Here is a 27963-nt window from a genome sequence, read left to right on the forward strand (position 1 = left end):
TCCCCATTTAATATGATGTTGGCAGTGGGCTTATTGTAGATTGCCTTAATAATGTTGAGATATGTTCCTTCTATTCCAATTCTCTGCAGTGTTTTTATCATAAATGGATGTTGAATTTTATCAAATGCTTTTTCAGCATCTATTGAGATGATCATGTGGTTTTTGTCTTTGATTCTGTTTATATGATGAATTACATGGATTGATTTTCGTATATTGAACCAGCCTTGCATCCCTGGGATGAACCCTACCTGGTCATGGTGAATGATTTTCTTGATGTGGTTTTGAATGCGTGTTGCTAGTATTTTGTTTAATAGTTTTGCATCCAAGTTCATCAGAGATATAGGCCTGTAGTTTTCCTTCCTTGAACTGTCTTTATTCGGTTTGGGTATTAGTGTGATGTTGGCTTCATAGAATGTATTTGGGAGAGTCCCGGTTTTTTCTATTTCCCGAAATAGTTTGAGTAGTATTGGGATTAGTTCTCCTATAAAGGTTTTATAGAATTCACTTGGGAAACCATCTGGTCCTGGGCTTTTCTTTGATGGTAAGCTCTTTATTGCTGTTTCAATCTCTTTAATTGTTATTGGTTGGTTTAAGTGTTCTATATCTTCTTGACTCAGTTTAGGAAGGTTGTATTTATCTAGGAAGTTGTCGATTTCCTCCAGGTTTTCCATTTTGTTGGAGTATAGTTTTTCAAAGTAGTTTCTGATAATCCTCTGGATTTCTACGCTGTCAGTAGTAATGTCTCCTTTTTCATCCCTTATCTTCATAATTTGGGTTGATTCTCTCTTTTTTTTAGTTAGGTTGGCTAATGGTTTATCAATCTTGTTAATTTTTTCTAGAAACCAGCTTTTAGTTTTGTTGATTTTCTGTATTGTTTTTTTATTCTCTATTTCGTTAATTTCTGCTCTAATTTTAATAATTTCCCGTCTTCTGCTGGCTTTGGGGTTCAATTGTTCCTGCTTTTCAAGGGCTTTGAGGTGTGTCATAAGGCTATTTATTTGAAGATTTTCTGTTTTTCTTATGTGAGCACTCAGTGCTATAAATTTTCCTTTTAATACTGCCTTCAAAGTGTCCCAGAGGTTTTGATATGTTGTTTCTTTATTTTCATTTGTTTCTAGAAATTTCTTGATTTCACCTCTTACATCTTCTATGACCCATTCTTCATTCAGAAGTGTGGTGTTCAGTCTCCACATGTTTATGTTGTTTCTCTGAGTCTTCTTATAGTTGATTTCTAGTTTCATTCCATTATGGTCTGAAATGACACAGGGAAGTATGTAACATTTTTTAAATTTGCTAGTGCTCATTTTGTGTCCCAGGATGTGATCTATTTTGGAGAAGGTTCCATGAGCAGCTGAGAAAAATGTAAACTCTGCTGTAGTTGGGTGAAATATTCTATATGAGTCCAACAGGTCCATTTGGTTAATGGTGTTCTTTAGTTCTGAGACATCTTTACTGACCCTTTGTCTGGAAGATCGGTCTAGTATTGTGAGAGGTGTGTTGAAGTCTCCCAGTATTATTGTGTTGGGATTTATGTGTGACTTCATATCACAAAGAGTTTGATTTATGAAAGTAGCTGCCCCTATGTTTGGGGCATAGATGTTGATTATTGTTATTTCCTCTTGCTGGACTATTCCTTTTACCAGTAAGATGTGACCTTCTTTGTCTCTTCTAATAAGTTTGGGTTTGAAGTCTAACTTGTCTGATATCATAGTTGCTACTCCTGCTTGTCTTCGAGTACCATTAGCATGGATTACCTTGCTCCAGCCCTTTACCTTGAGTTTGTTCCTATCTTTACTTGTAAGGTGTGTTTCTTGTAAGCAGCAGATGGATGGATTCTGGCTTTTAATCCATTTTGCCACTTTATGTCTTTTTATTGGGGAGTTGAGGCCGTTTACATTAAGTGTGATTATAGAGAGATAATTTTTAATTCCCAACATGTTAAGATCTTATTTCTATTTAAGATACTGTTTATTCTTCTTTGCTTAGTTGTCTGCTGGATGGGAATTCTTGTTTCTTTGGTTCTGGCGTGTATTACCCATTTCCTCTTTGCAGTTAATCTCCTTGAGTATTTTCTCTAGCGCTGGTTTTGAAGACATAAATTCCTTCAGTTGCTGTTTGTCATGGAAGCTTCTTATTTCCCCATCTAATTTGATGGATAGTTTTGCTGGGTAGGAAATTTTTGGCTGGAAGTTGTTTTCTTTCAGAGTTTGGAATATGTTACTCCAAGCCCTTCTGGCTTTCATAACTTGGTTTGGGAAGTCTGGAGTGATTCTAATTGGTTTGCCTCTGAATGTCACGTGGCCTTTTGTTTTTGTTGCCTTTAAGATTCTCTCCTTGGCTTCCACATTAGTCATTTTGACAATTATGTGGCGTGGGGATCCTCTTCTCTGATCCTGTCTAAAGGGAGTTCTATAAGTTTCCTGGATCTGTGTATCGACCTCTTGCTCTATGTTTGGAAAATTTTCTGCTATTACTTCCTTGAAGAGATTGTTGATCCCTTTGGTTTCACCTTCTTTTCCCTCCTCTATTCCAATTATTCTTAGGTTAGCTCTCTTGAAATGGGCCCATATTTCTTCAATGTCAGATTCCTGCTGTCGGGTTTTTTTTTTCTAAATTAGAAACTATGCGTTCATTTTTAGAATGATCATCTTCAAGGAGCGAGATTCTATTCTCCATGTGGTCTAATCTGTTGTTTATACTTTGGATTGAGGCCTTTACTTCATTAATTGCATCCTTTATCTCTTTTTGACTCTCTCTAAATTCTTTTCGAAAGTCCTCTATTATTTCTAAAGTTATTTTCCTAATTTGATCTTCTAGAGATCTTTGGATTTCTGTGTTATCAGATTCTGATGTTGTGGGGTTGTTGGCATTCACTGCTCCATTGTTATTTCTCTTTCCCATGATTTTGGAAGTTTGTGCCTTCTCTGGGTTCTTCCCCGAGTCACTACGAGTTCACTTAAGATGCTCTGGATCTCGTGTCTGTGGTATCTCAGTCACCACTACTCCTTAACTGGTTTGTATCACAAAGTCTCAGACCCAGGGAGTCAATCAAGGCTGCTTAGACCGTGGGGAGTGCCAAGTTGGGCGTTCTCCAGTGGGGAGTTGTGACTATGGTATGATATCTCTGCCACTGCCACTCCCCCCCTGGGCTGCACTGCTAAAATCTCCGACCCAGGGAGACTATCTGCGCAAGTCCCTGGGAGCGCAGTACTGGGATTTCTTCCCTAGGGGTCACAATTTGACTCACGGTTATTGAGTGCGCTGATGGAGCTGTAGTGAACTTGGTGGATTCGCTGCTGCCGCCACTGGCAATATGGCACCACTGCCACGCCCTTGGCCGTGATGCGGCGTATTTCTTCTCTGGTTTTGAACTCCGCTCTGAGTCCCTGCCAGTTGTGCTGTGCTCGGCCCTTGGGAGCTTTAGATGTTCCCTGCACCAACAAAACTGCTGACTGCCGCCCGGCTGTTCAGCACCTGCTCACCTCAGCTCGCTGTCAACCGCTCCTCTCAGGCTCCTGGTGGCTGGTTGAATGGATTGGTCTAGGGCTGTCCGGTGAACTCACCACTGCCGCCAGCAGTAAGACGCTGCTTCTGCGTCCTAGGCCGCGAGGCCAAAGTACCTCCTCTCTGGATTTGAGCTCTGTTTTGAGTCTCCCTCCTCTCTGGAGCCTGGTGCTGCTAGGGGAGATGTAGGCCGCTCCGCTCCGGCCGCTCTGCGCCCGGCTCTGGCTGCTCTGCACCGCGGGTCTGGCCACTCCGGCCGCTCCGGCCGTTCCGCAACGCGGCTCTGGCTGCTCCGACTGTTCTGGCCGCTCCGCTCCGGCTGTTCTGGCCGCTCTGCTCGGCTGCTCTGGCCGCTCCGCTCAGCTGTTCTGGCCGCTCCGCTCCGGCTGCTCCAGCCGCTCCACTCCGCGGCTCTGGCCACTCCGCGCGGCCGCTCCAGGCAATCCGCGCTGCGGCTCTGGCTGCTCCGGCTGTTCTGGCCACTCCGCTTGGCTGTTCTGGCCGCTCTACTCGGCTGCTCTGAACCGCGGCTTCGGCTGCTCTGCACCGCGGGTCTGGCCACTCCGGCCGCTCTGGCGGTTCCGCGACGCGGCAGGCCGCTCCACTCTGCGGCTCCCCCCAGTCCGCGCTGCGGCTCTGGCCGCTCAGCGCCGCGCGGGCGCGGCACTTCGGGCTGGTTTTTTTCTGGTGTCTTGTTTTTCCAGCCCTTTTTCTCTGTCCCTTGTAGTTACCGTTTTTATTTCTTTGCTGGTGGTGTTTTCTGGCTCTGAAAGGCGCTGGTTTTGTGGTAGTAGAGTTGGATTGTTAGCGGGACTTGTAAGTGCCGCTTTCCTCCGTCGCCATCTGCAGTCCCAGCTACTAGAAGGCTGAGGTAGGAGGATCGTTTGAGTTTAAATCTAGCCGGGCAACATAGCAAGACCTTGTCTCATGAAAATAGCAGCTCTTCTATGAACCTGACTCAGACTTATTTATGAATTGATGTTTCTGTAGATCCAGAAAGTCACCAGCTCTTCTCGAAGTGAACCAGAAGGGCGAAAAGGCACTATATCACAATACTTCACTACTTTGCACTGTCCTGTGTGCGATGACCTGACTCAGCATGGCATCTGTAATAAATGTCGGAGCCAACCTCAGCATGTTGCAGTCATCCTTAATCAAGAAATCCGGGAGCTTTCTGGACACGACCTGGTTAGCCACGTTCAGCCACATTCAGGGCGCCACCTGTTGAAAGCCAAGGCCAGCTAGTCCAGTGGGGCGCGAGTTTGCTCGCGGTCGAGGGTCTCAGTAAAGGTGGGGAAGGATAGAGTGATTTTCCACAGATTCTTATCTGTAGCGGTTCTTTCCTAGGAAAATAATCCTATGATCGGCGCTTTAGAAAGAACCTGACATGGATCGATGCTTCTTGTGCAATCGACTATATGTTTTATGAAATATATTACCCCATCATTTTCCCCAAAGTTTGGGCCCATGTGTTAGGTAGCGTTCTCCATACATAATCAATAGGATATTGGTTATGAAATGTATTAAAGGTTTATTGCGAGTGATTGGCTATTCTGGAGGCAGAGGAGTCTACAAACTAGAGGCCCAGGAAAGCCAGTGGTATCATTCTGGTCTAAGCCCAGAGTCTAGAGAAGCAAGAGTGGGGCTGTCTGAGGGCAGGGGATGATGTCCCAGCTCAAGCAGAGAGCAAATTCACCCTTCCTCTGCCTTTGGGTTCAACCTGGTCCTCAACAGACTGGATACCCACCGACATGATGAGGGTGGGCTGACCTGCCTTGGTCTTCCAATTCAAATTTCATCTCTTCCAGAAACACCCACACAGACACACCCAGAAAAACTGTTTTGCCAGCTAACTGGGTATCACCTTGCCAGGTCAAGCTGACACAAAATTAACCATCCCAAACCATTTACCATGTCACCGGCAATCAGTGTATCCATTTCACCAGAGTGTCCGCCTTGGCTGGGTTGTTTCTGGTTCTCTTTGAACTTGCTGTGATTTCATAGCTTTGCCATGAGACTCACTCTCATTTTAATTCACGTTTCTTCAGGAACTATTCTATATATTTCTATATGTGTCTATATTCTTCCTGGTTATACCTCTTACACGGCTTGACTTTTCACTGGCAGGGAGCCAGCCAGTTGACATTTTGGAGAGCAGCAAATGATCAAAACCGTGCAGTGTATTAAGGAAAAGAGAATTTTTGGCTGGGGTGTAGGTTATACAAAAAGAGAATATGTGGCGGTCATGCTTGAAAGTGGATGTCAGCGTATATTGTCAGTGAAAATTTTTTTTAATCCTATAGCATTTTTTATACAACATTTCTAATAAGAATGCATAGTTTGGGGTGGGCTGCCTTCCTTTTTTGTACTGGGGATTGAACCCAGGGGCATTCTATCTCTGAGCTATATCCCCAGCCCTATTTAATTTTTTATTTAGAAACAGGGTCTCACTAAGTTGCTGAGGCTGGCTCTAAACCTGTAATCTTCCTGTCTCTGCCTTCCAAGTACTGGGATTACAGGTGTGCACCACCATGCCCAGCTGACCTGTCTCTTTTAACTCTCATGAATCTGTGGGCCCAGCATCAGGAGGGACCAGTTCCACAAGCCATTGTCACCTGGAGTCAAACTCCTGGACTCGGCTGCTTCTTTTCCACCTGGAGCCTGCTGGTTCCAGTGGCTTCTGTTCTACTGGTCTCCAGCTCACTACTCTACCTCCTTCATCTTCAGTTTCACAGAATTGCTGGAAACCCTGACCTCTCTTCAGCCTACTGATGTGAGTTCTGTCCACCGGATCCAGACCAGGGCCCAACATTGATTCGTGTGTGTGTGTGTGTGTGTGTGTGTGTGTGTGTGTGTGTGTTGCTGGCACTGAGCTATCCCCCCCAGACCTTTTTATTTTTTATTTTATTTTTTGTTTGTTTGTTTTGTGGTACTGGGGTTCCTAGAAGCCCTTCTACCTCCAGGCTACACTCCCAGATCTATTTTTTTTTTAAATATTTTTATTTGGAAGCAGGGTCTCTTAAGCCAGTGAGGCTGGCTTCAAACCTGCACGATCCTCCTGTCTCCGCCTCCCAAGCGTGGGGATTACAAGCGTGCGCCACCACGCCCGGCTTTATTTTTTATTTTGAAACAAAGTCTAAGTTGCCCAAGCTAGTCTTGAACTTGCAATCCTTCTGTCCCAGACTCCCAAGTATTGGAATTACAGGCATGCACTACCACGCCCAGCTCCAACATTGACTCTGTGCACTCTTCCTGGCCCAATCTGTTCTCCTGGATAGGGTCCCCCTGTCTTCCAAGAGGGTGAACTACCATGAGGACTGGGGAGCAGGCATTTTTTGTCCTCCACCAGGGAACAGTAGGCCAGCCAGAAACGGAACCATAGAGGACAGAGGTGTGTTGCCATATGAGAAAAGCAGTGCCTTGGTTCCTGAGATCTGCTGAGTGGCTGGAACTTCTAAACAATCATTTTCCTCCAGCATTTCCCTAGCCAAAGCCCTGTGTGCAGCTAAACGAGGCAAGAGCTGCCAAACACCACTTCCCCTTTCCATGGTAGGGATGTGGGAGCTCAGGCTCCAGCTCTCAGAGGTATCCATGTGCCCAGGGCTGCCCCATCCAACTGGATCCAAAAATCAGCAGTCCTTTTCAGACATCTGTGGCTCAAGCCACAACACTCCTGATGCCTATTCATGAGAGAAGCCATGGTTCCTCCAGGACAAGCAGAGGAGAGGCAGACCTGCACCCATGGAGTGCATGCACAACAGCCTCCCCATTAGCAGGGTTGCACTGGAAGGGCTGCACCCCAGGGCTTAGGGGTGAAGGCATGGGCTTGGCCAGACTGTTTCCACAGAGGGTGATAACTGAGTCCCAGTGGTCACTGATGAGCTGCTTCCTGAGAACACAGTACTTTGTCCAACCCACAAAGTCCAGGTCATTCTTTCTAAATGCTCTCAAAGTGGGAGTTGGGGAAAATGTGGGGGTGCTGGCTCAGGGTGCTCTGTGCGGACAAGCACTGCTCAGCCTCTGTGGCAGGGGGATGTGAGCTCATGTCTGTGGCCGCCCTCTGCAAACAGCAAGGGGCTACACAGGCGCAAGGGACAGGGACCGTGACTTCCAGTAGCAACCACACCCTCCAGGCCTCCCAGCCTGGGAAGACTCTCCGCAGATGGTGTGTTTTGAAATGCAGGCAGATTGCCTGGCTCAGCATGATTGTTCAGCCCCTCCTTTCTTTTCAGACAAGACTGGAGTAAATCACATCCTCTTCCAAATGGATAGATGCCCCACCTGGAGTCTGGCCTGGGCTGTGACATCACTCAGATTCTGAGCACGTCCTCACGCTTACCTGGTGCACGTCCGCAAGAGGATTTGGCTCCTCCAAAAAGTGAGGGGAAGCTGCTTTTGATCCCGGGCTACAGTTTGCTTTCATATTTCAGGAGAACAATTAGTAACTTGTCTTAACTTGACATTGAAAAACATCTTAGTATGTGGTGTGGTGTGTGTGTGTGTGTACTAGGGATGAAACTCAAGAGCATTCCACCTCTGATCTACACCCCACCTATTTTATTTTTTACTTTGAAACAGGGTCTTATTAAGTTCTAAGGACCTCGCCACGGTACCAAGATTGGCCTTAACCCTATGGTCCTCCAATATACTTGGATTACAGGTATGTGCCACCACACTCAGCTTAGTAACTGGTTTTTATTAACTCTATCACACCAGACAGTGCAAGACAAAGGAAGAAAAAAGTTAAGCTTTGAACATTATCTGAGGGACCAGCAGGTGGGAAATGGGAAAAGAATGATTCTATCCAGATGTGTCAGGTGCTTCTCTCTAGATAATGTGCCTATTCTCATTCCTTCCTCACAACATAAGGACCTGTTATCACCATTTCAAAAGCAAATGGCCCAATGCCAGGCGTGGTGCCTCACACTTGTAATCCCCACGCTTGGGAGGGGGAGACAGGAGGATCTCGCAGGTTCGAAGCCAGCTGCTCTGGTTTAAGAGACCCTGTTTTCAAATAAAGAAGTATAAAAGTAGGTCTGGGAGTGTAGCCCAGAGGCAGAAGGGTTTCCAGGAACTTCAGTACCACCAAAAAAAAAAAAAAAAAAAAAGCAAATGGCCAGGCATGGTGGCTCATGCCTATGACCCCAGTACTTGACAGGCTGAGACGGGAGGATTGCAGGTTCAAAGCCAGCCTCAGCAACTTAGCAAGACCCTGTTTCAAACAATAAAAAGAGCTGGGAGTGGAGCTCAGAGGTATAATGCATCTAGGTTTAATTGCCAGTAAATAATAATTAATAAAATAAATGCTTTAGCATTTAGAATAATCTATATTAGATTATTTAGAATAATCTATATTTTGTAAATCTATATTTTTGTAAATTTTAACTTGAAAAATAAAATAAGCTTTATGTCCAGGTTTATCAATGCGATAGTTTAGGAAACACTTCTCTCCCCACCAAAACAGGAATTCTAGCAATTGTGTTGCTTTCATGATTCTTGTGTTTCCTCTGCTAGTTCCCACCTGTTTTTCCTTTGGCAGGCCCACCCTAACATTAGCAGGGACCCAGGTAAGAGTTAAGAGGCACTCCCTGGCCCATAGCTCAGGTTGCTTCTCTGTAGCCCTGGTTCTGTTCCTCCACCAGTGAGCCTTGCATGCCTGTGTGCAAACAACCTCATCCAAGCTACATGCACATGTCCCACCAGCAAGGGCTGCCCCTTGGCCGTCACTTGGGCACCCATGTATGTATACTGGATTCACCGCCCACCTCTGGGAGGATGGGATTGAAAAGAGTTCATCAAAAGCTCTGGAAGAAAGACGCCAGGCGTGGTGGCGCACGCTTGTAATCCCTGCGCTTGGGAGGCAGAGACAGGAGGATCGCGCAGGTTCGAAGCCAGCCACGTGCACTGGCTTAGGAGACCCTGTTTCCAAATAAAAACATAAAAATAGGTCTGGGAGTGTAGCCCGGAGGTAGAAGGGCTTCCAGGAACCCCAGTACCACCACCAAAAAAAAAAAAAAAAAAAAAAAAAAAAAGCTCTGGAAGAGGGCTTGGAGTTATTTCAACCAAGAACTCCAGGACTCTGGGTAGCTAGAGCCTAACTTGTCCTTGAAAAACCTGTGGATGCTCGAGTCCTTACCATACATTGGGACAGTATTTGCATATAACCCTGGTTACTTGTTCTCACTTCATGGGGAGGGACCCAGCCAGAGGAAGACCCAAGCAGAGTATAAAGAGTAGCTGGATGTAGTGACACACAACTGTAATCCCAGTACTTAGAAGGTTGAGACAGGAGGACCAAAGTTCAAGGACAGCCTTAGCAACTTAGCGAGACCCTCAGCAATTTAGTGAGACCCTGTTTCAAAAATAAAAAAGAAATTTAAAAAGGATTTCCAAGAGAAAATAAGTCCTTACACTTTCAGGAGAACCAATGTGCAGATCCAGCAGGGAGATGGAGTTTGCTAAAACGAGCAGCCTTGAAGTGGAGAGCCAAACCTATTAGTGGGAAAATGAGGATGGAATTTCACACGGAGGAGGTGAGCTCCTCTAAACTGGCCACAGGCAATCGTGTTGAGGCCAGATATGCACTTCCTAAGAGGGCTGTGCACCCACGCTAAGTGAGAGGAAAGTTCTTGATTCAGGACTGTTCCACGTTTTCTATGGAAGCAGCTCTTATAACAGAGCCCAGGGGCCCTGTACCCAGGAGCTTGGTATAGCTCAAAGTTATCCTGAAAAAATGCAAACTTTCTTCCAAGTTTTATGTTTTGTTTTTAAAAAGGTATGCAGCTGTACATTCGCTCCCATTCAAATCCTCATTTGTTTGGTGGCGAGCTCTAAGGCTGGAAGTCTTTTGAGCCATTGGAGTGGGGCCTCTCCTTAGAAAGGAAGGGCTGACACATAGAACTGATCTAAACTTAGGTGCTTCGTGCCAGGTGTGGTGGCACACACTTATAATCCCAGTACTTGGAAGGCTGAGATAGGAGGATCACAGCAAGACCTTATTCCAAAATAAAAAATAAAATAGGGCTGGGATTGTAGCTCAGAGGTAGAATCCCCACACACAAAATTTAAATGATTAATCTGTATCTGTTTAGAAGGACACACAAATTAAGTACTTCTAACCAGATATTGTGACTGATTGATCATCTAAAAGGCTGGCTTTAGCCCAAACACAAAGGGACAGAGATGTCTAATGTCTGCTGTGAAGACATTCCTATTTTTGAGCTGTAATTCACAAGGTTTGTTTGCCTTAAGCCTAAGCCAGGTCTAGTATACCTGCTGGACTTGTCTGAGAGATGCCTGGGAATCAGAGAAGACTGAGTCTACCCTTGGGGAAAGGAGACCGGGGGAAGCAGCCTGGAGAGAGACTTCCAAGATGGCCAGCAGTGACTAACAGAAAGGCACAGGCCATCATCACCTGACATCAAGGTACGCATCACCGGCGACAGCCTCCCCAGGGGCCAAGAAGTCCTGGAGAGGGAGACAGAGCCACCGGAGCCAGGTGGGATGCTGGTGCGGAGGATACTGCTAGAGCGCGGACCTGAATGTCCCCCAAAGGCCACGTATCAAAGGCTTGGTCTTCAGCCTGCGGCACTGGGGAGGTAGTGGAACCTTAGGAGACAGAGTCCAGTGAGAGGGAGTTAGGTCATTGGGAATGAGGGACCACCAGCCCGCTCCTCTCTTGTTACTTCCCAGCCACCATGAGGCGAGCAGATTTACTCTACCGCATACTGTGTGCTGTGATTCACCACAGGCCCCAGATCAACAGACTGGAGCAACACTGGACCAAAACCTCTAAAACTGTGGCCCAAAATAAATCTTCCTTCTTTTTAACTTATTGTCTCAGGTACTGTGTTAGAGTAATAGAAAGCTAACTAATACATATATCAAGGCTGTCATCGTCATATATGGAACCTTTATGCAGACTACCCAGAAAAAGGGACCCATCCGAAGAATGAGTTATAAAAGGCGCTCCTTCCCCCAGGACTGCCCCTCTTATCAGGCTGATTTCAGCCTGCTTAGGTACCTATGCATATTGTGCAACCTGTACTTACAGAACAGTACTGGTTGCATGTTAAAGAAGAGGTGATCCTTAAGATTAGAGACCTTCTAAACACTTGAGTTGCAAAAAAATAACATTTCCCACAAACCTAGTAAAACGTGCTGTAGCTCAGGAGTCAGCAAGCCACAGCCAGCAGACTAAATCCAACGTAGCACCTGGCTTCATAAACGAAGTTTTATTGGAAGGGAGCCGCACTCGTTCACGTAGACCTTTGCCAGGGCCGCTTTCACTCTGCGATGGATGGCAAAGCTGAATAGGTGCTACAGAGTCATCTAGCCTGCAAAACCCAAAATATTTACTATCTGGTCCTTTATAGAAAAAGTTTGCCAAACCCTCTAAAGAGAGAGACACGTTGTTCTCCTGTGGCTTTTGCACACCTGTGGACTCACTGCTGAGTTTCTAGGAAAGAACTGTAGCCCCAACTCTACCTAATCATCCAACCTTAGTGCCAATACAGGAAACAGAATCTACTGCTGCAAGTTCCACTCTCAAAATAAAGAACTGATGACTAGGGGAAGGGTAAGGAAAAGTATTTGCTTCTTATCTTTTCTCCTTCAGCCCCGGCTCCTCCTGCTCCCCCATACCCAAGTGCTCTGGAGCCCTTCCAGCGTCTGCCACACTCACCCCTTTCCTGCTGCCCTCCAGCACCAGCCAGCTTCATCAGGCTTTAGCATGGTTTATCCCTGGACCACTTCCAGAGCCTCCTACCTAGTTTCCCTACCTCCAGTTTCCTTCCCCTTCCCTCTCTCCCACTGATAACGGCCAAATTCCTCTTCCTAAAACTGCTGTCACTCCCTTCCTTTGACAGCTTCTTGCAGCCTCCAGGAAGAATTTCAACCCTGACAGGTATTAGAATGAACTGTCAAAATGCAGGTGCCCAGGTCCTGCTCCTCACCCATCCGTAGAACCTGATTCAGTAGAACTGGCCTTGGACCCCAGCTGTGTGTATTTAACTTAACACGATTTTGAGGTCCAGCCAAGGATGAAAATAATTGGCTACGGGACATGGCTCAAACGCCTTAACTCACTCCCAGCACTTTTCCAATTAAGAATCAACCCCCTTACAACCTCCCGCAAGTAAGGTGGTCCAGGGCTGAAGCAGCTACTGTGGGAGGCAGCTGCACAGGCCCCGCCCAGCACAAAGAACCGGCAGGGGCCAGAGGAAGATCAGCTCAAAGATGAGGCAGAATAGGAGAAAACAAGGGGCAGCCAGCCCCCACTGTCCTTCCTGAGTATGTTGGGCCAGGAGAAAGGTGTTCAGAGACCTAAGATTTATCAGGCGTAGGAAATGTGTGAGGGAAGGACTGCAGACTTAAGTCTCCACTTAAATCTCTTAACTCCGAGCCTCAGTTTCTTCCACTAAAAAATGAGATAATTATCATTGTCCTTTGGTATCTGGGGAGATTAGTTCCAGGACCCCCAGCCCCATATCAAAATCTGCAGATGCCCAAGAACTTTATATAAAATTGTGTATTTGCATATAATAGTGTGTATCTTCTTATATACTTTAAATCATCTTTACATTACTTATGATACCTAATATAATATAAATGTCATATAAAAAGTTGTGCTGCATTGTTTAGGGAATAATGACAAGATATAAAGTCTAAATGTGTTTAGTGTAGATGATTTTTTTTTTTCAAATATCTTCAACCTTTGCAATTCCAAATCTGTTTTTGTTCAATACATAGATTTGGAAACCACAGATATAAAGGGCCAACTGTACAAGACCTCCTCACAGAATGGTTCAAATGGTTCAATGGTTTCATGGGGCAGTGAGAATGAATACATTTTATGCCATAAAGTGCTTCCCAAATGTAAGGAGGCGCTCCTGGGTGATCTTGAGATTTGTTCAAGTTACTTTTTAAAAATAGTTTTAATGAGGTGTAATTTGTATGCCATAAAATTCACCCATTCAAAGTGTAACTGTCGGTTATTTTTAGTAAATTAATAGAGTTGTACAGCCACTGCCACAATCCAATTTTAGAACATTTCTACCACCCAAGAGATCCCTCCTGCCCATTTCCACACCTGGAAATAGGTCACCCCAGATGTAATTAAAGTGGGCTTAGCCTAGAGCAGGGTGGGCCCTTAATTCTCTATAGCTACTGTCCTTGTAAAAAGAAAAGAGACACAGACAAATGAGGGGGGAGTCACAGGACAGAAGAGGCAGAGACTGGTGTTCCCCTGCCACAGCTAAGGAATGTCTGGGCTACTGGATGTTGGTGGAGGCCAGAAAGGATCCTGCTCCAGAGGCTTCCAAAAAAGCACAGCCCTGCCAGCATCTTGATTTTGGATTTCTGACTTCTGAAACTGGAAGAGAATTTTAAGTCACACAGTGGATGGTAAAATCGTCATAGCAGCCCTAGGAAACAGCAGTCTTGCCTTAGGTGCCCCCCACCCTGCTGTGCCTGGGATTGGACCCTCCACAAAGGGCCAGCACACTGCCCTTGCTCTGGGCTCTGTTTTCTTTCTTTCTTTCTTTCTTTCTTTCTTTCTTTCTTTCTTTTTTTTTTTTTGTGGTACTGGGGTTCCTGGAAGCCCTTCTACCTCCGGGCTACACTCCCAGACCTATTTTTACATTTTTATTTGGAAACAGGGTCTCCTAAGCCAGCGCGCGCAGCTGGCTTCGAACCTGTGCGATCCTCCTGTCTCTGCCTCCCAAGCGCGGGGATTACAAGCATGCGCCACCACGCCCAGCTGGGCTCTGTTTTCTAAAGCAGTTCAGAAGATGGCATGTATGAAGTACAGCCCCGCAGCAAACTTTGATCGATGCGTAAATTATTTTTTAAAGGACACAGAAAAAACTGGTACAAATGGTTGCTCTGGGGAGGAGAAGTGGGGATCTGCGGGACAAGGATAGGAAAAAGAATTTTCAGGTTTTTTCTTTTTGTACCTTTTGAACACTGAATGATACATTTACTACTTGGGTGGTTCCTCCTCCACCTTCACCACCACCACCACCACCACCACCACCACCACCACCATCTTCATCTTCTTCTTCTTCTTCTTCTTCTTCTTCTTCTTCTTCTTCTTCTTCTTCTTCTTCTTCTTCTTTCTTCTTCTTCTCTTCCTCCTCTCTCTCCTCCCTCTCCTCCTCCATCTCCTCCTGCTTCTTCTCTTCCTTCTCCTCCTTCTTCTCTTCCTGCTCCTCTTCTTCCTCCTCCTCCTTCTTTTTTTTTTTGTGGTACTGGGGTTCCTGGAAACCCTCTATCCGGGCTATACTCCCAGACCTATTTTTATATTTTTATTTGGAAACAGGGTCTCTTAAGCCAGTGAGGCTGGCTCTGAACCAGCGTGATCCTCCTGTCTCCGCCTCCCAAGCGCAGGGATTACAAGCATGCACCACCACGCCCGGCTCCTCCTCCTTCTTTTTTCTTGTGTTACTGGAGAATTGAATCCCCCCCCCGGGGGGGGGGGTTTCACACACTGAGCTACATTTCTTATTTATTCATTTATCTATTTATTTATTTATGTGCTGAAGGTTGAACCCAGGGTGTTCTACCTCTGAGCTATACCCCAAGATTTGTTTTATGTTTTGTCTTTTATTATTTTTAGTTTTTAAAATAGGGTCTTGGTTGCTGAGAGTCTCACTAAATTGTTGAAGTTGGTCTTGAACCAGCAGTCTTCCTGTCTCAGCCTCCCAAGTACTGGAATCACAAGCACGCACCACCACACCTTGTTTTGTCTATTATGAAACATGGTCTCATGAAGTTGTTGAGGCTTGCCTCGAACCTTTTTATTTTGAGACAGGGTATTGCTAAGTTGCCCAGGCTGGCTGTGAACTTTCAATCCTCCTGCTTCAGCCTCTATAGTAGCTGGGATTACAGATGTATACTACTGTGCCCAGTTTATGAGCTTTTTAAAAGCTGAGCCTAAGCCAGGTATGGTGATGTGCACCTGTGATTCTAGTACTGGGAGGCTGAGACAGGAGGATTACAAGTTCAAAGCCAGTCTCTCAGCGATTTAACAAGACCCTGTTTCAAAATAAAATATGACTGGGGATGTGGCTCAGAGATAGAATGCCCCTGGGTTCAATCTCAGTACCGGCCCTCAAATAAAATAAAGGTGAATTTAAAATGTTTTAAAGATAGTGCTATATTTGTCAGTACTATAACAAACTACATAGACTACTAAGGAAATAAAGAGAGTTCTAATTTTGCTTCTAAAGGTTTAAGTCCAAAACCATGAAGCCCCGTTGGTTTCAGCCTTAGGGTGGCAGGCAGCACATCCTGGAAAGAATGTGTGTCAGAGTAAGCCCTCACATCTCAAGCCAGGAACAGAGAGAGATGGAGAGAGAGGCTGGGGCCCACAATCCCCTCCAAGGGCACAGCCCCAAGGACTTAGGGACCCTCCCCTAGGCTCTACCTCTCAAAGGCCCACAGTGCCTTCCTGGAGAAAAGCCTTTACATGTGGACCTTTGGGAAGCACTTACCCAAATCACAGCAGTGGCCCAGGTGGGCCTGAGTCTCCAAGAAGAGGGACAGCACAGAGGGACTTGTGCAGACCTGGCCTGATGACCAGAGCACAGGGGAGAGACACGGAGCTCCCAGAAGATGCCAGTATATTCTAGACCAAAGGCAAGTCAAGAACAGTTACATTTCAGGGACTAAACAGGAGCAGATTGGGGGCCTGATTCAAAATGACTTCAGGATGCCTGAACAGGGTGGATGTCTGTTATTGCCTGAATGTCCCAAGCTGAATGGTGATCTGGGGGTGCCTCCAAGGGAATTTTCCCTGAAGGCAAATGAGGGATGAGGTCTTAGTTATTCCCCTGATTTGTGATGGCTATGTAACTTCTCTGTGCTTCAGCCTTCTATGCCCGGAGTCTCTCAGAGATGCATCTCGGGCTGGACTCAAAAGCAAATCTGCTCTCAGCCATAGACTGACTTGATGAAACCCAAAGGGCTCTGCTTCGGATTAGTTCTGTGTAACTAAAGGGCTGTGTAACAATACTCATGGCAAAAAATCTGTAGACTGCTTATGCAAAAATAAAGAGGATGCCTGAGACTGTGGAAACTGGAAACCTTTTGACCTAATTATGGTGAGCAGTAGAAGAGCTCCGTGTTTACTAAACTATTCCTTTCCCTCAGCCCCAGAGGTGGCGAGCTCACCTTCCAGGCTTTGGCCCGCTGTCTGGCCCTCCAGGAGAGTTAACTCACTGCCGCTGGCCCCGTTCTTGTGCCTTCCATCCCAAAGGATCTAAACCACTGGGTTCCATCTTCTGTATTTTTTGTTCTATTAGTGCTTTATAAAAACATTTTAAAATCTCAAACAGTAATTGTGGATTTCCTATAACTCCTTGCACTTTACCTCAAGTATTTTGAATCTGTTGTGAGGTATACAAATGATTAGGATTATGATGACATCTTGATGAGTTGACCTCTTCGTCACTGGGAAACTGGCCTCTTTATCCCTAGTAATAGTCTTTGTTCTAAAGTCTACTCTGTCTGGTATTAATATAACCACTTCTGCTTTCTTTTGGCCGGTGTTAGCATAGCATATCTCCTCCATCCTTTCATTTTTAACTGATTTTAATTTAAATTATCCCACATATTAATGATGCTCTATTCATTTTAAGGTCTTTATAAAAACATTTTAAAATCTCAAACAGTAATTGTGGATTTCCTATAACTCCTTGCACTTTACCTCAAGTATTTTGAATCTGTTGTGAGGTATATTTTGGATATTTTTATTGCTATTATTTTTTCTTCCACAATGTATAACCTGTCATGAATCCTATCTAGTATACTTTTTTTTTCTTTTCTTTTCTTTCTTTCTTTTTTTTTTTTTTCCCGGTACTGGGGATGGAATCCAGGGCCATTCTCCCTCCAAGCTACATCCCCTAGCCCCTATTTTTTATTCTTTATTTGAAAACAGGACTCTAGTATACTTTTCATTTCAGACGCTATAGCTTTCATCTCTAATGGTTCATGTTGGTTCTGTTTTTATTTTGCATGTCTCTACTTGTCATGTTCAGCCTTTCCTCTAGCTTCTTGAAATATGGAGTATGCCATCATAACTCTTTAAATATATTATTTGATAGCCAGGCATGGTGACATGTTCCTGTAATCCCAATACTTGGGAGGCTGAAACAGGAGAATCACAGGTTTGAGGTCAGCCTCAGTAACTTAGTGAGACCCTCTTTCAATTTTTAAAAAAAGGGTTGGGGGTGCGGTTCCAAAATAGAACATTCCTCGAGCCAGGCGTGGTGGAACACGCTTGTAATCCCAGCATTCAGGAGGCTGAGACAGGAGGATCACAGTTCGAGGACAGCCTCAGCTACTTAGCGAGGCCTTCTGCAACTTAGTGAGACCTTGTTTCAAAATAAAGAATGAAAAATTGGCCTGGGGGTAGAACTTGGAGGTAGATGCCCCTGGGTTCCATCCCCAGTACTGCAAAAAAAAAAAAAAAAAAAATAGAATGCTCCTGGGTTCCATCCCTAGTATAATATGCACACAGTATTATATATAATAGCTATACTATATAGAATACATATAATATATGATAAAGTATATAAAATAATATATATTTTTATACAAATGCTATCATTTCTTAGTCTATTCTGATTAACTGTTTTTTTCTGCTTACTCTGAACTATGTTTTCCTGATTTTTTTTTTCCTGAATGTCTGGTTCTTTACATTGTTGATTATTGAATATTTTTTGTATTCATATAAATATTCTTATGTTTTGTTCTAGGACACAGTTAAGTTACTTGAAAAAAGTTTAATCATTTTGGGTCTTGTTTTCAATTTTGTTAGGCCTGATGAGAGTTGAATTTAATTTAGTGTTAAATTTTCCTCTACCATCAGGTAAGATGTTGCTTGGTATTCTAATCAATGCCTCCTGAATTACGAGGTTTTCCGTACTACTGAACAGTCACAATTCTCAGCTGACCGTGAGCTCTCGGTTCTATTCCCTTAAGTTCTGGGTGGTTCTTTCTCTGATCTCATGGGTCAGTTGTATCCATGCAGCAGTTGAAGCTGGTCAGTACTCGAGTGGATACCCACAGGGGACCCTCTGCAGACCTTCAGAGTTTTCTCTCCAGGCAGCTCTCTCCACTTTTCACAACTCTGGCCACCTTGGCTTCTCTGGACCCTTACTCTATTTCCCCAATTCAGACTCTTGAGCTCTGCCTGGATCCACCACCCTCCGTACGCTATATCCTGGAAACTTTCTCCAGGCAATGAGCTTGGCAATTGTAAAGTTTACTTCATTTGTTAACGATCTCATTCATTACCATTGTTTCAAATATTTTGGGGGGTTTTTAAGTTTATTTATATAAGAAGAAAATGTAATCTTTTTACTCCATCTTAACTAGAAATATAAGATTTTTAAACAGAGAATGAACCCCAGCATGGTGGTGCACACTTTAATCCCAGTACTTGGGAGGCTGAGACAGAAGGATCGCGGTTCACAGACAGCCTCAGCTACTTAGTCAGGCCCTCCGTAACTTAGTGAGACCCTGTTTCAAAATAAAGAATAAAAAGGCAGGGCTGGGAGGTGTAGCTCGGAAGTTGAATGTCCCTGTGTTCCATCCCCAGACCCTCAAAAATAAAATAAAATAAAATAAAATAAAATAAAATAAAATAAAATAAAATAAACAGAGAATGAGCAGAGGGCCTTTCCATGTGGCTAATGCATTACTGTAAATCTTTAAAGCAGTCAAGTAGGTCTACCCCTGTGGGGACTCAAATATAGATACATCAGACCTGGCATTTTTTAGAGGCCAATGTTCCAGCACCCTCAAGTTGATAGCCAAATACTGTATCTGGAACAATCAAAAGAAAAAGAGACAAAACAAACAAACAAAAAGCCACTTGACTTTTTTTTTTTTTTTTTTTTTTTTGTACCAGGGATTGAACCCAGGGGCATTCTACCTCTGAACTACGCTCCCAGCCCTATTTTATTTTTTTATTTGGAAAAAGGGCCTCACTAAGTTGCTGAGGCTGTCCTCAAACTTGTGATTCTCCCGCTTCAACCTCCCAAGTACCAGAATTACATGTGTACACCACCACCACGCCCAGCTCCATTTGACATTTAATAAGACAGAACTTTACTCCTGTAAGACAACATTGGTTCATAGCTTTCCCTTTGACAAAAGTGAGGAGTAACCTGGAATCAACACTATCAACACTAACCCAGAAGTTCACCAATGCGAATCCCTAGAAGCTAGAATCCCTGGTAGTGTAAAATCCTAAACACTGTAGTTTTCTAGTCATTATCTGATGAGCCATTTCCTTCTGTTCTGAGACCTCCTCACTCTATGCTATTACAGTGATCAAAGATAATTATGAGCCAGGCCAGGTGTGCTGGTGCACACTTGTAATCTCAGTACTTGGGGGACTGAGTCAGGAGGATCGTGGGGTTCATGGCCAGGCCCAGCTACTTAGTGAGGTCCCCCACCACTTAGTGAGACCCTGTTTCAAAATAAAGAATAAAAAATAGGTCTAGATGTATAACTCAGGGGTAAAATACCCTTGGGTTCAATCCCCAGTAACACACACACACACACACACACACACACACACACACACACACAGATAATCATGGATTATTTACCTTTATGTTCTAATCACCCCATAACAGACTCACTCTCCAGAGTCTGCTACTCAGTGTGTAATCCATGGGTCAATGGTATCAATATCTGAATGCTTAGAAAGTACAGAATTTCAGGTCCCAACCCAAACCTCCTGGGTCAGAACCTGCAATTTAACAAGATCCCCAGGGGATATGTATGCACATTCAACTTTGAAAACTCTGATTGAGATCTGAGGGTTTGACTCTGGTGAAGTTCATTAGCACCAGATCTTTCCAACATGAGGCTATTTCCCCAGTATCTCCATACCCTAAATTTTGAGCTCAGCTATGGGGCCTTGAACCAAACACCAGCTTTGGAAAACCAACGTTGTTTATTAGGAGGCAAAGTCAGAGAAGACTAACCACATCCCAGAAACACTGTAGTGAACCTTGACATCTCTGCAATAAATCTAGTAATCAATAGTCAAGGCAAGCCTGGAAACATAACCTCGTTAGTATTTTAGCAGGACTAGCTCTTGGCAAACATGGAAGGATTTGTTGAGCAATAAAAAACATGGTGCGTTTTGACCAATCTTCCCCAAATCCTCAGGATCCCCAAGTCAGCTTTCTACCGGACTTCCTCTTCTCTCTCTCTCTCTCTCTCTCTCTCTCTCTCTCTCTCTCTCTCTCCTCCCTCCCTCCCTGCCTCCCTGCCTCACTCCCTCCCCTTCCTTTCTTCCTTTCTTCCATTTATTTTTAGTGCTGGGAATTGAATTTCATCACTGAACTACACTCCAAGTCCATTTAAAAAAAATTTTTTTTTTTTTGGTGGTACTGGGGTTCCTGGAAGCCCTTCTACCTTCAGGCTACACTCCCAGACCTATTTTTTTTTTTTTTTTGAAACAGGGTCTCTCTTAAGCCAGCATGGCTGGCTTCGAACCTGCACGATCCTCCTGTCTCCGCCTCCCAAGTGCGGGGATTACAAGCGTGCACCACCACACCCGGCCATTTTTAAAAATTTTGAAACAGGATCTCACTAAGTTGCTGAAGTTAGCCTCGAACCTGTGGACCTCCTGTCCCAGCTTCTCGAGTACTGGGTTTGTGGTATGTGTCTCCATACCTGGCTAGACTGCTTTCCTGAGGCTGATGGGGCAAGTGAGTGGTGCGGGAGAAACCAATATCCGTCATAAAGAGCCAGATACCTCCCTGAAAACTCCTCCGTGCTCTGCATGGCTTCGTCTTCAATATTCCCATGAGGTGAGTGGAAGGAATGCCTGGCATAGAGAAGGGACACCCTAGAGTCCTTATCAGACTTGCTGCGGATGAATTACTTGCCACTTATAGTTCCTTTAGTGCTGTGGCTATTATAAAGTGAAAACTGGCCAATAATTAAATTTTCCACCCAAGAGATTATATCTTACTAAGTAATAGGTGACCCAGGAGTTTCTGAAATGCACAATTCTCCATCAAGAGATGAGAGGGTGGCTGATATCAGTTTCCAGTATGAATAGTCATAAATAACCAATACATTCATTCAGGAAATATTTATGCAGTGCCTGCTGCATCGAGCTAGGCCTGGGGCACAGGAATGAAAGGTCTCAAGTGACTCTACATGGTGAGGGCGACACACAGTTACAGCACACTCCAAACTAGAACAAAAGCTACTTCTGGGAAAATGAGTAGTGTTGGAGAGAAAGGGGAGTTACTTTTTACTCTACTTCTGTAGACCTTTTTTGGAGGTGTACTGGGGATTGAACCCAGGAGCATTCTATCTTCAAGTTACATACCAGCTCTATTATTTATTTATTTATTTATTTATTTATTTATTTTTGTGGTACTGGGGATAGAATCCAGGGGCATTCTACCTCCAGGCTACACCCTCGACCTATTATATATTTTATTAGGAAACAGGGTCTCACTAAGTTGCTGAGAGCCTCACTAAGTAGCTGAGGCTGGCTTCCAACCTGCGTGATCCTCCTGTCTCAGCCTCCCAAGTACCAGGATTACATGCCTGCACCCACGCCCGGCTTTATTTTTATTTTGAAATAGGATCTCACTAGGTTGTTGAGAGTCTGACTACTTGTTGAAGCTGTCCTCAAACCTGCAATCCTCTTATCTCAGCTTCCCAAGTACTTGGATAACAGGTGTGCACCACCATGCCCAGCTTGCATTACTTATGTTTTTAAAAATTAAGCTGAGGAGACTTCTGGGAAGATGGCAATGGAGGAAAGCGGCACTTACAAGTCCCGCTAACAATCGAACTCTATTACCACAAAACCAGCGCCTTTCAGAGCCAGAAAACACCACCAGCAAAGAAATAAAAACTGTAAATACAAGGGACAGAGAAAAAGGGCTGGAAAAACAAGACACCAGAAAGAAACCAGCCTGAAGTGCTGCGCCCGCCGCGGCGTGGAGCAGCTGGAGCCGCGGCACGAAGGGGCCGGAGCGGCTGAAGTGGCCAGAGCCATGGCATGGAGCAGCCAGAGCTGCGGCGTGAAGTGGCCAGAGCCACGGCAAGGAGCAGCCGGAGCCATGGCATGAAGCGGCCAGAGCGGCCGGAGCCGCGGCAAGGAGCGGCGTGGCCTACATCTTCCCTAGCAGCACCAGGCTCCAGAGAGGAGAGAAACTCAGAATGGAGCTCAAATCCAGAGAGGAGGTACGCCGGCTTTGTGGCCTAGGACGCAGCAGCAGCTCCTTACTGCTGGCAGCAGCGGCGAGTTCACTGGACGGCCCTAGACCAACGCACTCAACCAGCCACCAGGCGCCAGAGCAGAGGGGTGGACAGCGAGCCAAGGTGAACCACTGCTGAACAGCCGGGCGGCAGTCAGCAGTTTCTTCGGCTCAAGGAGCATCTATAGCTCCCAAAGGCCAGGATCAGGACACCCCACAGGGACTCAGCGGAGCTCAAAACCAGAGAAGAACTACGCCAACCTCATGGCCGAGGACGCGACAGCAGCGCCTTACTGCCGGCAGCAGCGGCGAGTTCACCGGACGGCTGAAGACCAATGCACTCAACCAACCACCAGGCTCCAGAGAGGAGGGGTGGACAGCGAGCCAAGGTGAGCAGGTGCTGAACAGCTGGGCGGCAGTCAGCAGTTTTGTCAGCGCAGAGAACATCTAAAGCTCCCAAGGGCTGGGCACAGCATACCTGGCAGGGACTCAGAGTGGAGCTCAAAACCAGAGAAGAAATACGCCGCATCACGGCCGAGGGTGTGGCAGTGGTGCCATATTGCCAGTGGCAGCAGCAGCAAATCCACCGAGTTCACTATAGCTCCATCAGCGCACTCAACAACCGTGAGTCAAATTGCGGCCCCTAGGGGAGAAATCCCATTACTGCACTCCCAGGGACTTGCGCAGATAGTCTCCCTGGGTCAGAGATTTTAGCAGTGCAACCCAGTGGGGGAGGGGCGGTGGCAGAGATATCATACCATAGTCACAACTCCCCGCTGGAGAACGCCCAACTTGGCACCCCCCATGGTCTAAGCAGCCTCGATTGACTCCCTGGGTCTGAGACTTTGTGATACAACCCAGTAAAGGAGTAGTGGTGACTGAAATACCACAGACTCAAGATCCAGAGCATCTTAAGTGAACTTATAGTGACCCAGGGAAGAACCAAGTTAAGGCACAAACTTCCAAAATCATGGGAAAGAGGAATAACAGTGGAGCAGTAAATGTCCACAACCCCACAACATCAGAATCTGATAACACAGAAATCCAAAGATCTCTAGAAGATCAAATCAGGAAAATAACTGTAGAAATAATAGAGGACTTTCGAAAAGAATTCAGAGAGAGTCAAAAAGAGATAAAGGATGCAATCATTGAAATAAAGGCCTCAATTCAAAGTGTAAACAACAGATTAGACCACATGGAGAATAGAATCTTGCTTCTTGAAGATGATCATTCCAAAAATGAACGCATAGTTTCTAATTTAGAAAAAAAAAAAAACCCGACAGCAGGAATCTGACATTGAAGAAATGTGGGCCCATTTCAAGAGAGCTAACCTAAGAATAATTAGAATAGAGGAGGAAAAAAAAGGTGAAACCAAAGGGATCAACAATCTCTTCAAGGAAATAATAGCAGAAAATTTTCCAAACATAGAGCAAGAGGTCGATACACAGGTCCAGGAAACTTATAGAACTACCTTTAGACAGGATCAGAGAAGAGGATCACCACGCCACATAATTGTCAAAATGACTAATGTGGAAGCCAAGGAGAGAATATCAAAGGCAACAAAAACAAAAGGCCACGTGACATTCAGAGGCAAACCAATTAGAATCACTCCACACTTCCCAAACCAAGTTATGAAAGCCAGAAGGGCATGGAGTAACATATTCCAAACTCTGAAAGAAAACAACTTCCAGCCAAAAATTTCCTACCCAGCAAAACTATCCATCAAATTAGATGGGGAAATAAGAAGCTTCCATGACAAACAGCAACTGAAGGAATTTATGTCTTCAAAACCAGCGCTAGAGAAAATACTCAAGGAGATTAACTGCAAAGAGGAAATGGGTAATACATGCCAGAACCAAAAAAACAAGAATTCCCATCCAGCAGACAACTAAGCAAAGAAGAATAAACAGTATCTCAAACAGAAATAAGATCTTAACATGTTGGGAATTAAAAATTATCTCTCTATAATCACACTGAATGTAAACGGCCTCAACTCCCCAATAAAAAGACATAAAGTGGCAAAATGGATTAAAAGCCAGAATCCATCCATCTGCTGCTTACAAGAAACACACCTTACAAGTAAAGATAGTAACAAACTCAAGGTAAAGTGCTGGAGCAAGGTAATCCATGCTAATGGTACTCGAAGACAAGCAGGAGTAGCAACTATGATATCAGACAAGTTAGACTTCAAACCCAAACTTATTAGAAGAGACAAAGAAGGTCACATTTTACTGGTAAAAGGAATAGTCCAGCAAGAGGAAATAACAATAATCAATATCTATGCCCCAAACATAGGGGCAGCTACTTTCATAAATCAAACTCTTTGTGACATGAAGTCACACATAAATCCCAACACAATAATACTGGGAGACTTCAACACACCTCTCACAATACTAGACCGATCTTCCAGACAAAGGGTCAGTAAAGATGTCTCAGAACTAAAGAACACCATTAACCAAATGGACCTGTTGGACACATATAGAATATTTCACCCAACTACAACGGAGTTTACATTTTTCTCAGCTGCTCACGGAACCTTCTCCAAAATAGATCACATCCTGGGACACAAAATGAGCACTACTAGCAAATTTAAAAAATGTTACATACTTCCCTGTGTCATTTCAGACCATAATGGAATGAAACTAGAAATCAACTATAAGAAGACCTAGAGAAACAACATAAACATGTGGAGACTGAACACCACATTTCTGAATGAAGAATGGGTCATATAAGATGTAAGAGGTGAAATCAAGAAATTTCTAGAAGCAAATGAAAATAAAGAAACAACATATCAAAACCTCTGGGACACTTTGAAGGCAGTATTAAAAGGAAAATTTATAGCACTGAGTGCTCACATAAGAAAAACAGAAAATCTTCAAATAAATAGCCTTACGACACACCTCAAAGCCATGGAAAAGCAGGAACAATCGAACCCCAAAGCCAGCAGAAGATGGGAAATTATTAAAATTAGAGCAGAAATTAACGAAATAGAGAATAAAAAAAAATACAGAAAATCAACAAAACCAAAAGCTGGTTTCTTGAAAAAATTAACAAGATTGATAAACCACTAGCCAACCTAACTAAAAAAAAAAAAAGAGAATCAACCCAAATTATGAAGATAAGGGATGAAAAAGGAGACATTACTACTGACAGCGTAGAAATCCAGAGGATTATCAGAAACTACTTTGAAAAACTATACTCCAACAAAATGGAAAATCTGGAGGAAATCGACAATTTCCTAGATAAATACGACCTTCCTAATCTGAGTCAAGAAGATATAGAAGACTTAAACCAACCAAAGAGATTGAAACAGCAATAAAGAGCTTACCATCAAAGAAAAGCCCAGGACCAGATGGTTTCCCAAGTGAATTCTATAAAACCTTTATAGAAGAGCTAATCCCAATACTACTCAAACTATTTTGGGAAATAGAAAAAACCGGGACTCTCCCAAATACATTCTATGAAGCCAACATCACACTAATACCCAAACCGAATAAAGACAGTTCAAGGAAGGAAAACTACAGGCCTATATCTCTGATGAACTTGGATGCAAAACTATTAAACAAAATACTAGCAACACGCATTCAAAACCACATCAAAAAAATCATTCACCATGACCAGGTAGGGTTCATCCCAGGGATGCAAGGCTGGTTCAATATATGAAAATCAATCCATGTAATTCATCATATAAACAGAATCAAAGACAAAAACCACATGATCATCTCAATAGATGCTGAAAAAGCATTTGATAAAATTCAACATCCATTTATGATAAAAAAAAAAAACACTACAGAGAATTGGAATAGAAGGAACATGTCTCAACATTATTAAGGCAGTCTACAATAAGCCCACTGCCAACATCATATTAAATGGGGAAAAACTTCAAGAATTCCCCCTAAAAACTGGAACAAGACAAGGATGTCCACTATCACCACTTCTCTTCAATATAGTACTAGAGACTCTAGCCAGAGCAATAAGGCAAGAAAAGGAAATCAAAGGAGTACAAATAGGAAAAGAAGAACTTAAGCTTTCACTATTTGCAGATGACATGATACTATATTTAGAAAACCCAACAAACTCAACCAAAAGACTTATAGAACTGATCAACAAATTCAGCAAAGTATCTGGATACAAAATCAATCTTAAAAAATCAGAAGCTTTCCTGTACACCAACCATAAATCCACTAAAAAAGAAATTCAGAAAACACTTCCACTCAGGATCGCCCACAAGAAAATAAAATACCTAGGAATAAACTTGACCAAGGAGGTAAAAGATCTCTACAAAGAAATTATAAAACACTGAAAAAAGAAATCAAAGAAGATCTTAGAAGATGGAAAGATCTTCCATGTTCATGGATTGGCAGAATAAATATCATTAAAATGGCCATCCTCCCAAAAGTGATCTACAGATTTAATGCAATGCCCATTAAACTACCAAGATCATTCCTCACAGACATAGAAAAATCAGTCCTTAAATTTATCTGGAATAACAAAAAGCCCAGAATAGCCAAGGTAGTTCTCAGCAACAAAACCACGCAGGAGGAATCACAATACCTGACTTTAAACTCTACTACAAAGCCATTGTAATAAAAACAGCATGGTACTGGCAAAAGAACAGATATATAGACCAATGGAGCAGAATAGAAGACCCAGAAACAAGTCCACACACTTTCAGCCAATTGATTTTTGACAAAGGGGCCAAAAACATACACTGTTACGGGCACGAACCACCACACCCAGCTTGTCTTTCTTTTTTATTCCCCCAGTGGTTTTGTTCAATGTTCCACACTAATCCAGTCTGAGAAGTTTGGTACAGCTTAACGCTCCAGAAGCATGCCCATGGTGCAGAGCCAGTGCCACGGAACACCTCTGTCCTGCAAGGGGTGCAGATGCCCACCAATGCCAAGCTCGTTGGTGAACAGTCAGGAGAAACAGTCATTCTTTTAAGCAGTGGTTCTGAGGGTTCATATATTTCAAGTTACTTAAGACAACCACTTCGGAAAGCAATGTGATGACATCTTGTGAAGTCGAAGACGCCTTCTCTGTGACCTCTGCTCTAAGTGTCTTCCATAAAATCCCTACACAGATACAAGGAGACCTGTGCAAGAAGGCCCATTACAACCTGGTTTTGAGTAGCAAAACATTGGAAACAATCTCACTGTCCATTGATAGGAGAATGGATAAATAAATTGAGAAATATTTTTGTCTT

Source organism: Muscardinus avellanarius (genome assembly GCF_963383645.1).
Source record: "Muscardinus avellanarius genome assembly, chromosome: 3".
Classification (NCBI taxonomy): Eukaryota; Metazoa; Chordata; class Mammalia; order Rodentia; family Gliridae; genus Muscardinus; species Muscardinus avellanarius.